At 47.9% G+C, this 13,910-nt stretch overlaps 1 protein-coding gene across 2 annotated transcripts in view; it reads left to right on the top strand.

The window, feature by feature from the left end:
- The window catches only part of CORO2B (coronin 2B), a 127,736-nt gene that overhangs the window by 32,146 nt on the left and 81,680 nt on the right, over nucleotides 1-13,910 (top strand). Inside the window, exon 1 of one of the 2 annotated variants that reach the window (XM_036238598.1) lies at nucleotides 6,714-10,512. The exons of the other annotated variant lie outside the window; for it this stretch is intronic. The gene's annotated coding sequence lies outside the window, so the exon portion shown is untranslated. Of the gene's footprint in view, nucleotides 1-6,713; nucleotides 10,513-13,910 lie in introns of those variants that run through there. 2 annotated transcript variants of the gene reach the window in all.

The following is a 13,910-nucleotide window of genomic DNA, read 5'->3' on the forward strand; positions in this document are numbered from 1 at the left end:
CTCTCTAACTGACCTTGAACACATGACTTCCCTTCCTCACGCCTCAGTTTTCTCTTCCGTCATCAAGGAAGTGGAATTAGATGATCTTTAGGATTCTTCCTTCAGCAAATTTATAGCTTAGGAGCTCCCAGTATTTAGGGAGAGACAAATGGTATAGTTGATTTATAACTGACCCAAGCCTCCCTCACCCCTAGTTCATTGGGGCCTGGAACAACTTTCTTGGTATTTCTTACCCAGGTGAAAAGTCAAAACCATTAACTAGCCCGGGAAGTGCACAGCAGATTGGAATAGCCAGGTTTAGCTTGATGTGGGACTCCCTTCCCAAACAAACTTCACCAAAACTCCTGACAACCCTTCAGAGAAAACTGCTGCTTTCTCTTCTTCCCCAGGAATTCCAGAACGCAGATGACAGAAGCCCTAAAGTCTAGCTTGTGTGCTTTATCTTAACTGGGCTCTCAAAATCAAGGGGCAGACCTCTTCCTCCCACCCCCCAGGGTCATGAAAGTGAGAAACAGGGGTCAGAAACAGTGCTTTGGTTAGCACATGGTTTGAATTGCTCTAATAAAGACCCAAAGTGGCATAAACAAAATTAAAGTTTATTTTTGTTCGCATTACAGTCAGTCTAGATATATGTCCGGACTATGAACATGGCTCTTCCTTCCAAAGTGGATAGAGGCCCAGGTTCCTTCTCTCTTGTTGCTCTATCATTGAAGATGTCTCATCCCCATCCATGTTTCGACCTATGCGATAGGAGAAAAGAAGTGGAGTGCACTTTCTTCCTTTACTGGAGATGACCTGGAGCTGCCACATATTACTACTGCTCACATCCTATTGGCCACAACTTCATCACATGACCACACACTCAGTTGCAAAGGTGGCTGTGAAATGCGACCTTTTCCCCTGCTAAAAATTGAGACCCTATTACTTTGAGTCTAGGAGGACAGAATTTAGGAGGAAATGATCGATCTTTCTTAAAAACAGATCTTAAAGCCCAGAGCTTTAGGGCTCCAAATAGTTGCATGATGACAACAGCAGCTTACTAAAATGGTTTACTAAATTGAGATTTGTCAAAATAGGTGGAACTTGACTCCTTCCCCTTCTCAACCCTCACATGCCTTCTCTCCTTTCTTTCTATACAGCAAATCTTAAAGGAACAGCCTTCAGTCCACTGGTGGGTGGCAAAGCTCTCCCTAAAGGATTGAGAACAGATTTGGAATTGCAAGCATTTCCTTGGATTTTTAAGAGCCAATGAAGCACAATTCCACAGATTTTTATTTTTATACACAACCAAAAGTTACTCATAAATATGCTCTTGTATCAAACAAGGATTATCAAAACATGGTATTTTTAAACCCAAATCAATACATCCCTATAATTTATTGGGGCTTTGAAATCAGAATTCTATGAAGAGGGGTGGTGCCTTTTGCAGTCCTTGACAAATCTCCTACTGTGTGTACCTGCATAGACTGCTGGAACTCCAGAAATTCTCAGTAAGGACTTTTTGTCCTCAGTGTCATCTTGAGTTGGCTCCAATATCTAATTGCTGCTATTGCTGCTTTCTAATGATAAATTGCTGCGAGTTTAACTCCATCATGATTAATTTAGTTTGTTGTGGGTTGTTTAGTGAACCACCAGTGTGCGGTACTTATTTGCATATTTGAAACCTGTAATTTTTCATTAACCACTGTGTCTTAAAGTATCATCTGTGTCCCACCTGCATTGGAATCTCTTGCATGCTTGTTAACATGCATATTCCTGGGCTCTCATCTAGACCTAAATCAGAATCTCTGGGAGTGGGCTCCAATATAAGCATCTCTGTGTCAGTGAGAACCTCTGAACATGTCTTTAATGTGTCTGCATGATGGTTCAAAAACAAATCGCCCAAATCCTAATTGCTAAAGCATCTGTGCACCTAATTCACCAGTCTGCTTATATAGAGTCAGGTTGCATGTGGATTTATCCTGCAAGAGAAAGGGTGCTGTTTTATCACAAAAAAAATTGCACGTAGCTTATTTGGGGACGTATGTAGCAGGTGATTCATAACGCCCCTCTCTTATCCTCTGTTATCCCCATGTTGTTTTCCCACTGACATGCAGGCATGGGTCCAGTCAAGATCAAGGAGCCCAAGACCCCAAGGAGCATACTAGACCCTGACAGGTGCCAACACCTGCTGGAGAAACTCTTGAAAGAAGGAACAATGGGACCAAGACAAGGGGGAATCCTGGGTGATTCTCCACAGGTCACAGAGGAGAAGTAGCTAAGCCTGAGAGTCAAGGTTATGGCTGGAGACTGCACTGGAAAGTGTCTGGGAGGATTTCAGCTCCCTCACCCAGGCCCTCTGGGGCCCTCTGGGGACTGCCTTCCTCTCCACCCCTACCCTGTGCACTGGGGAAGGGGCCGGTTCCAGAGCCCCAGCGGGCCCTTTATCCACTGCCCTCAGCTCTGACTAGAGCACATTGTGTCCTGGCTGTGCCCCTCACAGCCTCTCAGTGACGGGCCTGTTGTCCAAGATGGGCGCGCGGCTGGTCCGGGCCTGTGCCCATGTATTATGCATCAGCAGCTCAGACAAAGCTTCTGTGTGTGGAAGCCGGGTGGGGTGGGGGCTTGGCCCCCCACAGAGTCTTATTTACCAGGCACTGGATGCCCAGAGGGTAGAATGGTGGAGGGTTCTGTATACAATAGATGGGCTCTGCAGCGGGGTGCCTGAGAGGAGAGAGGTGAGGCATCGCATGTGCCCCTGCACGCCTTCCTGGCTGAAGCAGGAGGGATGACTTAAAGTTTAAGGCAGCCAGGGAAATGATCCCTCCACCTCCCAGGGCTCCCATGCTGGCTCAGAACGCACTACTTGGTCATTAATAGAGCCTCACTTGCTAACCCTGGCCCCAGTCAACCAGGAATTCTCTGAGGTACCTGGCATATGGCTTGAGGGTCACAAGACAGACTAATGCTGACCTTTTCAGGGTGGACAGAGAATCAATCATGGCCCCTGGACAGGGAGCCTCCTGAGGGGTGCAGGCCAGTCTTGCTCCTCCCTGTAAGCCCTAACTTGGGGGTCTGGTGCAGGACAACCACACAGTAGATAATTATGGAATAAGAAAGGTTTTCTGAGCCTTCGTGATGGGCCCAGTTTTGAGCCAGAGGCTGTGTGTGGCTCAGGCTCTGAGGAGAAGCAGAAGGAAGATGCATAGCCCTCCCTCCTACTGCCTGATGGAAGACAAAACATCACCCAGATGAGGATGGTGGGGGAAGCTGCCATTTGTAGAACGCCTACTGTGGGCCAGACCTGCTGGGTAATTGACACGCAGGGCTCTCTCCCTCCTCCCAGCAGCCTTGTCCCAGGAGCCGTTTCTCCATTCTGTGCTGGCAGAACCCTTTATCCACTGCCCTTCGCTCTGACTGGAGCACATCGTGTTCTGGCTTGGGTTGGTTAGGCACTGTGTCCTGGCTTGGACTGCCCATGGACTGACTACATCTTGGGATTCGGTTGTGAACAGTATAATGATGGGCATAATTAGGTTGCTGCTGGGGCCATGACTAATCAGAGTTACCTTGGGAGGCTTTTCAGAATAACAGTTATGTTTCTTCTCTACCACCTCATGTTCTGATATACATTTATTAGGGGGAGGAAGGTTAAGAACCTTGAAGAGGATTCATATTGCCTGAGAAAGCTCTTCAGTTGTCTTAGTTCCTTCTCAGAAAGGTATTTAGCCATATTTTCAGTGTTATTTATAGATTTTAGAATTTTACTGTGACTTCAACAGAAAGGGAAGGCTTTACTCAAGGTCACACAGTCCCCACCTCTGGCTGCCTGGCCCACTGGCCTTGCTGCCCTGCTGCACAGCTTTGTAAAAGCCGGTGACCACCCTGGGTCCAGATTTAAATGGACTGCTGGATGCCCTGGGCAATCGTGTGAGTTATCTAGGCCGTGGCTCAAATGATTGTGACAGGCCCTGAATGTGTCTATCAGCACGTGGACCATAGCACACTCAGGGAATCCCATGCTGCAGTCACCTGTGAGATCCCCCTATGCCAGGGCCTGGCCTTACCTAGGGCCCCAGGTTCTGCGACCTGCCTCCCAGATACTCACGGTCTCATGGGAAAGACAAGCAGACATGAGCGATTACACAATGTGCTTAGTGCATTTTGTTCTAAAACCAAACTCATACAGGCAGACTAATTCCAATCACATGGTTCTGCTTTCAGAATTGGGGTTTTGAAAGGAGGATATAGGGCAGGCAAATCTGAGGGGAGAGTGCTGTGTGTGTGTGTGTGTGTGTGTGTGTGTGTATGTGTGTGTAATTTCAAGCTTGTATGTGTGTTCATGTTCATTCTCAGCAGACTCTGTGATCCCAGATTACAGGTGATGGGTCCATTCCATTGATGGACAAAAAGGCTAAAGAGATAAAAAAAAAAAAAAGAGGATCCAATCCACGAAGGATTGTGAGTGTTGGACTTGGGAATTTGGACTTAATTCTCTTAGTGTGGGGGACATCAAAGGTATTAGAGCAGAAGAAGTTCAGAGATATTTTGTTTTTATTTGAAAGAAATCTCTGAGGATGAAATAAAGGGTTTCAAGGGAGATGGGGAAAGAAGAAACTAATGTTTACGCTCACCAGTTATTTAACTTACCTTGTCTCATTTAATCCTCCCAAGAACCATGGAAGTGAAGAGCAATAACCTTGGTTACCAGATGAGGGTTCAGGGCTCTGAGGGGTTAAGAGGAAATGGCTCGTGGATTGTTGGGACTAAGTTACAGCCATTCCGTTCACCTCCAAGCCTGTGCTTTCCCATGACATCAGCTCCCTCCAGCTCTATAAAGTTAGACAGGGGACCATCCTGGTACGGGTGACCCTGGGGGACTGGCGGCTGGGGATGAGCAGAAACCCAGAGGCAGCACGGGAGAAGAGAGGCATACTGGCCACTGCGGCCTCTTGTACCTGCAGATCCTGCAGCTGGACCTTGACATCACCTCTCATTCTGGAAAGGGACTATCCGTGGTTTCCTAAGTACTTTTCTATTTAATGCCTCATTTGTCTTCTCCTCACTTTTGGTCTGGGAATCAAGAGACTTGGTTCTAGTCCCAGCTCTAGGTTGCCACTAACACGCCGTGCGACCTTGAGTAGACACTTGCCCTCACTGGGCCTCCATATTCTCACCTAAGAAGTAAAAAGTAGCATGCGTGCATGCGTGTCTGTGAGTATATTTGTGAATGTGTGTATGTGTGTGTGTGTGCTCATATGTGTTTGTTGTCAGCAAACTTGATGCGAAGAGGAGGACCAGTTGAACTCTAGGCTTTCTTCACTGTATTCTCTCCTCATGGGATGGGCACTGCTGTCATCTTTACTCCCAATTTACAGAAGACGAAAGTAAAGTCCTTAAAGGAGGTCCTGGATGAGCCTGGACTGAGCCGTACTGTTCTTTTCCACCTACACCCAACAACCTGGATCTTGAAATCCCCACTGGGCCACCGTTCTGCTGGGTGGGTCTTATGCCTGAATGGGACTCTCAGATGTTGTGGCTAAGCATGGGGCTTTATGGCTGAATTCAGGCACCTGGAATGCCCTAGTAAATGCACTCTTCTGGATTACTGGATTTTCAGTTCCCTTCATAAATGTTTTTTGAGTCTCTACTGTATGCTAAGTGCTGGGGACACAGAGGTAAACCTGACTTGGTCGCTGCCCTCTGGGAACCCACAGTTAGTGCTGTGGCTTTCAGATGTTGTTTGGCTGTGCCTCCTAGTAAGAAAATAATTTTATGTTGTGACCCAGCATGCACATGTGTGTGTGCATCTACACACACAAATACACACACAAATATATATTATAGATACAAAACCAAAAGTCAGGCCATGCACTCTGATATTTTCTAATCTTTTCTGCTCTGTTTTATGCTGGTAGCAACCTACCACTTTGATTTCATAACCTACTAGTAGGAGGTGACCCTCCAGTGTAAGAAACACCAGTTGAGTGTAATATAAAATGTATATGCAATATAAAACCGGTGTAATATAATAAACACCAGTTTATTATACCGCATAAAGTTATGTACTTGGGAATTTGAGAGGCAAGGAATGGGTTCTTGTGACTGGGCTGAGATGAATGATAGGATGTCAGTCGGCAGAGAAGGGGGCAAGGCAGGCTGACTGAAGCGACGGCATGGGCACAGCCGGGAGACACGAGACTGCGTGGTCGGGGAGCTGACGCCGACATGCCTGGCGTGTGAGCAGCCCTTTCCCTGGGCTGCCGCACTCGGTCCTCATAATAATCCTGTGACAGGAGCTCTTCGTGTTCCAGATGAGGAAACTGGGACTCGGAGAAGTTATATAACTTGCCCAGGGTCACGTGGCGACTAAGTGGTAGAGTCAAGGTTTGAACTCAGGCAGATCCCCTGTGACCTAAATATGCGATTCCTAAAGATGTGATCCTAAAGATATTTTGGGGCTAGTTCATGGGGATGCATGGATACAGCCTGGAAATATTTAATTTCATTCTGTAGGTAAGAGGAAAGCATTGTACATTTTTGAGAAAGAGAAGTGACATGATCAGTTTTATCTGGGAAAGAGCAGAGTGGTATTGGCATAGAAGACGAGGAGATCTGTAATATATGCATTTTGGGAGAATGGCTTAGTGCAAGCTTTCTATAAAATATAAATTAAACACACTGAAACAACTAAAGAGCTTTTTTTTTTTTTTTTTACGAGCTAAATCAGAAGCTCCTAGAGGGTGGAAATTGTTTTTACCATCTCCTGGGGCTTCTGTCCCAGGGCTGGATGCCCAGTGAGTGCATCATATAAGTGTAAACCTTACACTATGGGAGCAGGAAAGGACCCTAAGGATCTTGTCTCTGTTTCTCAAAAAATGGATATGGACCAACAGTGATGTGAAAGGCAGTTTCAGTTAATCCTAGATGAACGTGGTTTAATTTAATTGTTGCACATTTATTTAATGTGTATTAGAAAAATGTATAGCTAACACATCAAACCAGCTACGTCACAGACAATGTTGCTCAGAATGAGGCTCAGGCAGATATTTCAATTTTAAGAAGGGTTGATGTAAATGAAATTCTTAAATAAATAAGGTTCAAGTGATTTGTAGGGATGGCAAAAGCATGTTGGCAGTGGTATGGAAATTATGAAGTTCGGAAAACACTGATTCAAGTCAACCCTTGATCTGACAGATGATGAAACCAAGACCCAGAAAGACCCTTGTCTGTGGGTCTTGTAGGTTATTCTAAGCCACAGGAGTGAAGAGAGGCTTCCTTTTCCAACCTCATCTGTTCATACACATTCTACTTTTGAATCATGTTTATATTTCCAAATGCTTTCTGTCTTTTACTCGCTCATTCCCCTTTTACCCCAGCCCTACAAGGCAGACACAGCAGGGGTTTCTGTTTCTCCTGGGTTTTTTTGGCTGAACAAACTGAAGCCCAGTGTGGGTGTTGGCCTCCCATCACCCAGCCAGCCACACTAGGACGAGGCCTTCCCATTGTGTGTGTCAGGCAGGGTCGGGAGGGGAGCCAGTTTCTGTGATGAAATCCCCCAACGAATGGTAGAAAGTCAGCTGGGTGTAAACAAGGCAGTCTGCTGACTGGACTCCGCTCAGGAGCAGCATGATCGGTCCATGCCCAGTCAAATGCCGCTCCACTTCCGGGAAACTATAGCTTTCTGAACGAGCCCCAGATGTTCTCCTCGGCTGCTCATTAATGGGCTTATTACTCGGCTTGGTGTGGATGGATGATATCAGCAGTAAACATTCTCAACTATGTGATCTCCACAAACCTTGCAGCGGCCTGCGTGGTGACCACCCGGGCCATAAATGATGAAGCCACAGCATGTATTAGGCATCTTTGTGGTGCCAGGCCCTATGCTCACAGATGGACTCTTACACTGAATCAGACACTGCTCTAGCCCCAAGGGAGCCAGTCTGGCGAGGGAGTCAGACACATAAACAACCAGCCAGAGAATAATGCAATATGTGCTGGAATGGAGCAATGTATTACGGAGTGTTATGGAGGGAGCACAGAGCGGGGAGTGATGAATTCTCACAGGGATCAGAGACGTTTTGCAGAGCAGGAGACATCTGACCTGTCCTTGGGCCATTCAATAGGATTTGCTGGGAGAAGAGGAGAAGGCATTCCTGAGGGGCCAGCCTGAGCAAAAGCCCAGAGGCGACCAGGAAGGATCTACTTTAGCTGGGATATAGGGCTGAGGGAGGCAGTAACAGAGACAAGCTACAAAGGAGGGTTGGAACCATTTGCAAGCAGGAGTCCATTGTTGGCTGGGGTTCCACACTCGCATGAACGTGGAGACCAGCGCTCACACACCCGAGGCTAAAATGTGCCTTTGGCTTCACGACTCTGCCTTTCCTGATGGGCGCGGTGCCCCATTGGCTGCTCTGTCAAGGTTGGGATGATGGCTGGGCTGGAAGCAGCCTTGTGAGAACCAGTTGGGCTCACTTTAGTTTGGTTGTTGGTTTGTGTTAGGGAGGAAGTGTGGCTCAAGCGGACAGGCTTTGGAGCGAGACAGAGCAAGATTCAAGGCCCAGCTCTGCTCCCGCCAGCCATGTGATTGTGAGCAAGTCGTTTCACCTTGAGCCTTGGTTTTCCATTTTTAAAATGAGAATAATGGGTCCTTCCTCTTAGGAGTGAGAATTCGTGAGACCAAGTGGGGAAGAGGACTTTGTGCACAGCTGGTTCATAGTGAGAGCTCAGTGTGTTAGTTGCTACTGTGTTAGTGATGATGAGGTGGCAACTGCTCGCTGAGAGGCCGTGTGTGCAAAGTGGAGTATGTGTGTGGACGTGAGTGTGTTTTTGAGACCATCCATCTGGGTGAAGTATGTGACCATAGTGTGAGAATGTGACAGTTGATTTACATTCATTTGAGTGTGAATTGCCTAGACAAAACTGGTCCGAGAGCTGTTGGTGACTGGAAGGGTGTGGGATGGGGTGAGTGAGCCTGTCATTTATTCTTAGTTGGAAAGGACTCTTGAGGTGTCATCTAGTTCAGCCTGAACCTCATGTGTGAGCCTCATCTCTGACACCTGTTCCAAGTGACCTTCCAGTTTCTTGAATTGCCTCCAGTGAGAGGTAACCCATGACTCCCCAACACAATCCATTCTTCATTGGATATCACCAACTACGCATTAGAAGCAAAAGCAGCTCACCCCTATGGCGTGTTTTTAGAGTCACAAGATACATCCCCACACTTCATTCATTCATTCATTCACTCATAGATTCTGAGTACCTACTATTGCTAGGCACTATTCTGAATCTTGGGGATGCATCTGGGAAACAAGGCAGACACAGGCCCTGTCCTCATGGAATTTACAGTTTTGGTTTCCTTATCCCATAAAACTTCTGTGAGGCAGGCAGGGAAGGGATTAAGATGATTCCCATTTAATAGACTGGGAAGCTGAGGATGATGGTGGTGGTGATGACAGCTAAAACGTATAAAGGCCAAGAATATGTCAGGTGCCAGGTGCTTTGTATAGTTTATGGCATCTAATCGTCACATGAACCCTATGTGGTCAGCACTGTTAATATCATCCCCCTTTTACAGATGAGGAAACTGAGGCTCAGAGGAGTGATGTTGCTTGCTTAGGATCACACAGTGAGGAAGAGGCTCAGCTTCTTTCACTCCACTCTGTACTGCCTCTGGAATCGAGGCCCCGAGACTTGCTGGAGCAGCAGAGCTGGGGCCAGCACTGAAGCAGCTGAACTGAGACCATGGTCCCTTTGCACATCATTGGAAGGTCGTGCGGGAAACCTGGGCATATCCAACATGTGCAATCTGACATGAGTGACCTCCAGCTTTCCCTACCCATAGCCCTCCTCCTCAGCCCCACCTTGTCCCATCCCAATGGGACAGCAATGGGTGAGGCCAGACTCCCAGCATGATGCGGAGGCCATCCCGGATCTCAGACAGTGTCCAGGAGTCCAGTCAGGCAGAGGGGCACACCCCCGGGGAAGGGCAGCCTGCAAGTTCATTCACTCAGGAAATCCCCACATCCAGGAGTCTGACACTCCAAGGGAGCAGCAGAGGCAGGCGAGTGGGGCTTGGGGTGACAACTACATGCTGGGTCACAGCTGGGGGAACCCTAGTTTGTGCTGCTTGCTCAGAATGAGGTTGGAGGTGGGCACCTGGAGCAGCCTTACCCCTCACTGCCTACATCACAGATCTCAGCAGTCGCTCTGCCACGGGGCTCAGGGAGCACAAACAGGTTTCTTGACGCTGGACTGAGAGGAAACCCTTTCTGATTCCTCCCTCTCTGCCCAGCCCTCCTCAGTTCAGCCTCTGGTGGGAAGGAGGATTTCAAATCCTAGGGCCTGGGTGATGGAAGACTGGAGAGATGGACTCTAAGGACCCGGTCACAGGTCCTGCCTCATCTTGGCAAGTGACCCAACCTCTTTCTCTAACTCCTTATTCAATAAATGGGGATGAAAAAAGCCGGCTGGATGGCTTCGATGAGGTAATCCGTGTCAGAGTGCTCTGTAAGCTTGAAGCCTCCTACCAAGGTAAGATATTAGAATTGACAGTGAACACAATTACTAGCACAAATAATAATAGGGTTGCATATATAATCAGAGTCTTTTAAAAATACTGTTCAGTGTATTCCCCAGCCTGGAACTCATATTAGAAACTGCTGTCTCTGGGGCCTAGAACGATTATATGATGTATCTCAAATATTAATTCTGCACTGAAATCACCTGAGGGGCTTTGTAAGCATCAAACCAGCAGGGTTCTGGGGTCCATCTCTCAGAGACTCTAATTCAGTGGATCTGAGGTGGCACTCGGCGGGGGCGCGGGGGGGAGGGGGTCTCTATTTTTTACTTCATTACTGTTGGCTAACAGCCCACCTGCCCAGAGTGGGCCACTACAGAACATGTGGCAGCCTGCCCAGGGACCCTGCCTCTGTGCTCAAGTAAGGCTCCTCGCAGTGGGTGTCCAGAACATGCTGCTGCATGGGCAGAGGGAGCTGGGTCCCCTCAGGCCACCGAACAGGACTGAAGAAGCTCTAAACTAGAAGCTTCCCACAGTTTCTTTTATGAAACTTTCTTCATTAAGGACCAAGATAAACATTTCTTTGGGGAATTTTTAAAAGTCAGATTTATTGTATAATTTACATGCACTAAAAGCCTTGTGAGTGTACAGTTCTGTGTGTTTCAACAACTGCATTCGGTTGTATAACCACCACCAATCGTGACCTAAAACATTTCTGAGGGGGAGGCAACTATGTTCCCAGGACAGCGAGATGAATCTGGCTGCAGCACGAGTTAGTGGGAGAGGAGACCCAGGATGATGGTTTGGTGGGAGGTGCTGTGACAGGTCTGATTTTTTTTCTGCCGGGCCAGATGGGGTGATGTGAGCAGGAAGTGTGCAGGTAGGAGGGGGTCCTGGACAGATCTGGGCTGACACCTGCCTGGAGGGATGACTGGGTGCTGGCCAAAGCCAGGACGGGGAAGGAAACGTGTCCTGGGGAGTGACGCCGCCCTCCTTCTGGTAAGGCAGAGCCTTGTTGTTAGTGGGAAGGGGTCACAGTCTCCCCCACTGTCCCTCTGCTTTCAGCTGGACCCTCATGTTGTGTCCTTCCCAGGCCCGCTCTGGGGTCTCACCAGCCACAAAGCTGTTTGCAGAAAAAAGAGGCTGAAAGCAGGTGGAAGCTGTGTCCCATTCATTCTCTATTCACGCGACAAGCCTTCATTAAGCCTCTGCTGTACGTAAAGCCCTACAAGAGATACAGATATCATGGACCTGGCCCCTGCTCTCCAGAAGCCTATAGTCAAAGAGACATTCGGCCTCTTTGTGCTATAAATTTGAAACTAAGTAGGCATGATATAGGCAGTTGGCTGAAAATATAGAATGTTCTGAGAGCAGAGGGGAGGAAGGGGTTGATTCTACTGGGACACCTAGAAAGGCTTCCTGGAGGAAGTGGCATTTCCACTGGGCCTCAGGGATTGTATTAGTGGTTCAGTTATCATTTGTTGAGTTGAATCTCAGCAAAGGCAGCTTGATGTCCTTCCATCTGCTTCTCTACCCTTAAGACCCCCAGGTTCGTGGAGATAGCTTCCTTTCTGCCCCAGACCCCCTGTTTACCCCCATTTCTCGGCTTCCCTCTATTAGCCAACTTTATTTGCTATGCATCTGATATACCACCAGTTCAATGGGGCTCTGTGCTGAAGAGGTTTATTTGCCCTCTCCTCAGTACACCAAATATTGTCTCCCTGTCTTCCAACTGGAAACCCAGCAGGAAATCTTGTATAAAGAGTGCCAAGACTCCCACCCCAATCAAAACACAGCCACATCAGCACAGGAGAGAGAGGAAAGAGAAGAAGGGCCAACTTGATTTCGGTGAGCATTTTGCATAATTGGTAATAATAATGACAATAAATGTTTAGCAGTAATGATGCATTAACATAATGACCATATATCAGGTGCCTTCTGTGTGCCAAGCATTTTGCTTGTTTTATTTCATTTAATTCCCACAGTAGTTACCATAGCTTGCCTGCTAAACACACACCCAGTGGACCCAAAAGGCCTGAATTCAAATCTCACCTCTGCCTCTTCCTTGGATGACCTTTAGCAAGTTACCTAACCTCTGTGCCTCGATTTCCTCCCCTGTAATTAGGTGAAGATAATAGCACCTACCTCGTTTGGGTTGCTATAAGGATTAAGGCCTCTAAACAGGGCAGGATGAGAACATGGGAGGGAGGGACCCCCATGTCTCTGGGGACAGCCATGTGATTCACCTCCAGACAAGGCAGAGGAAAATGAACTGGAATTGGGCAGCAAAGGTGCTATGACTTTAACTAGAGAAGAACCTGGGAGGTGAGACCTGCAAGGAGATGCTGGGTGAGCCATGGGGTTGTGCTGGGGAGTTTAAGTAGGTCTTGGTGTTTTGTAGAGTTGTTGCCCCTTGAACTGGGCTGTTCCACATTGGAAGTTCTGGAGTAGTCAATGTCTGAGAATATCATTTAGGTCAGAAACACTGGAAGGTAATTAGAAAGGCTCCATGCATGGCCGCCATGTGCAGCTGTGAGTTGTGCTCGGCACAAGGGCTTCTGGCAGAGGAGCAAACAGAGGCTGAAATTCAGCCTATGTTCCACTCTCTGAGCTGCATCTTCCCAGAGGAAGGGGCACCTTTTCCTATTTTCATAAATGTGCCCTACAGACTGGGATGGTTCTGACTCCACAGGAGAGGTGAGCAGAGAGACTCTCTGCAGAGATGAGTCTGCAGAGACCAGACGATGCCAGTGGGCTGGTGGTCGAGAAACTGCGGCTTTGATTTTCGTAGTGACTAGGAGAGCCTGAAGTAAGAACACAGCCTGGGACCAGATTTGGAAGGAAATGATGTGTGTGGAAAGGCTGAGCACTGAGCAACTTCAAAGGCTTCATAATGTGCTCATGAAGTGGATAGGGGATCTACAAAGGGTCAGTGCCAGGAGCAGCCTCTGTGGGGATCAGATCAGGAAGATCTGAATGGACTGAAGAGGATGCTAATTGAGAACCCTGATGCTGTGACCATGACCTCAACTCGCCATGGAGTCAGGGAGGTGGGGCTCTTGAGCCAGCTCTGTGTGTGTGTGTGTGTACGCGCGTGCATGCGCCATGATGGAAAGGAGAAAGAGTCCATCAAAAGGCAAGAATCCCTACAGGACAGAGGCTCTGCCACCCTGTAGGAGCTGCCCGATGGCTGTGTCTTGTCACCCACATTGCCATCATGTTGGAAGGAGGACGAAAGGGGAACGGAAGGGTGCCAGTTTTCGCTCATTGCCCACCAGGCCCTGTGCCAGGTGTTTTGCGTGCGTGACCTCATTTTCATCATCCACCCCTTTCCTCATGCTTTCTGTTGTAATAACAGTATTCAGAGAAATAAAGAAAAAAAATTTGGACTTGGGGGGATTTCCTTTCAAAT

The sequence above is a fragment of the Rousettus aegyptiacus genome, unplaced genomic scaffold (genome assembly GCF_014176215.1).
Source record: "Rousettus aegyptiacus isolate mRouAeg1 unplaced genomic scaffold, mRouAeg1.p scaffold_m13_p_3, whole genome shotgun sequence".
Lineage (NCBI taxonomy): Eukaryota > Metazoa > Chordata > Mammalia > Chiroptera > Pteropodidae > Rousettus > Rousettus aegyptiacus.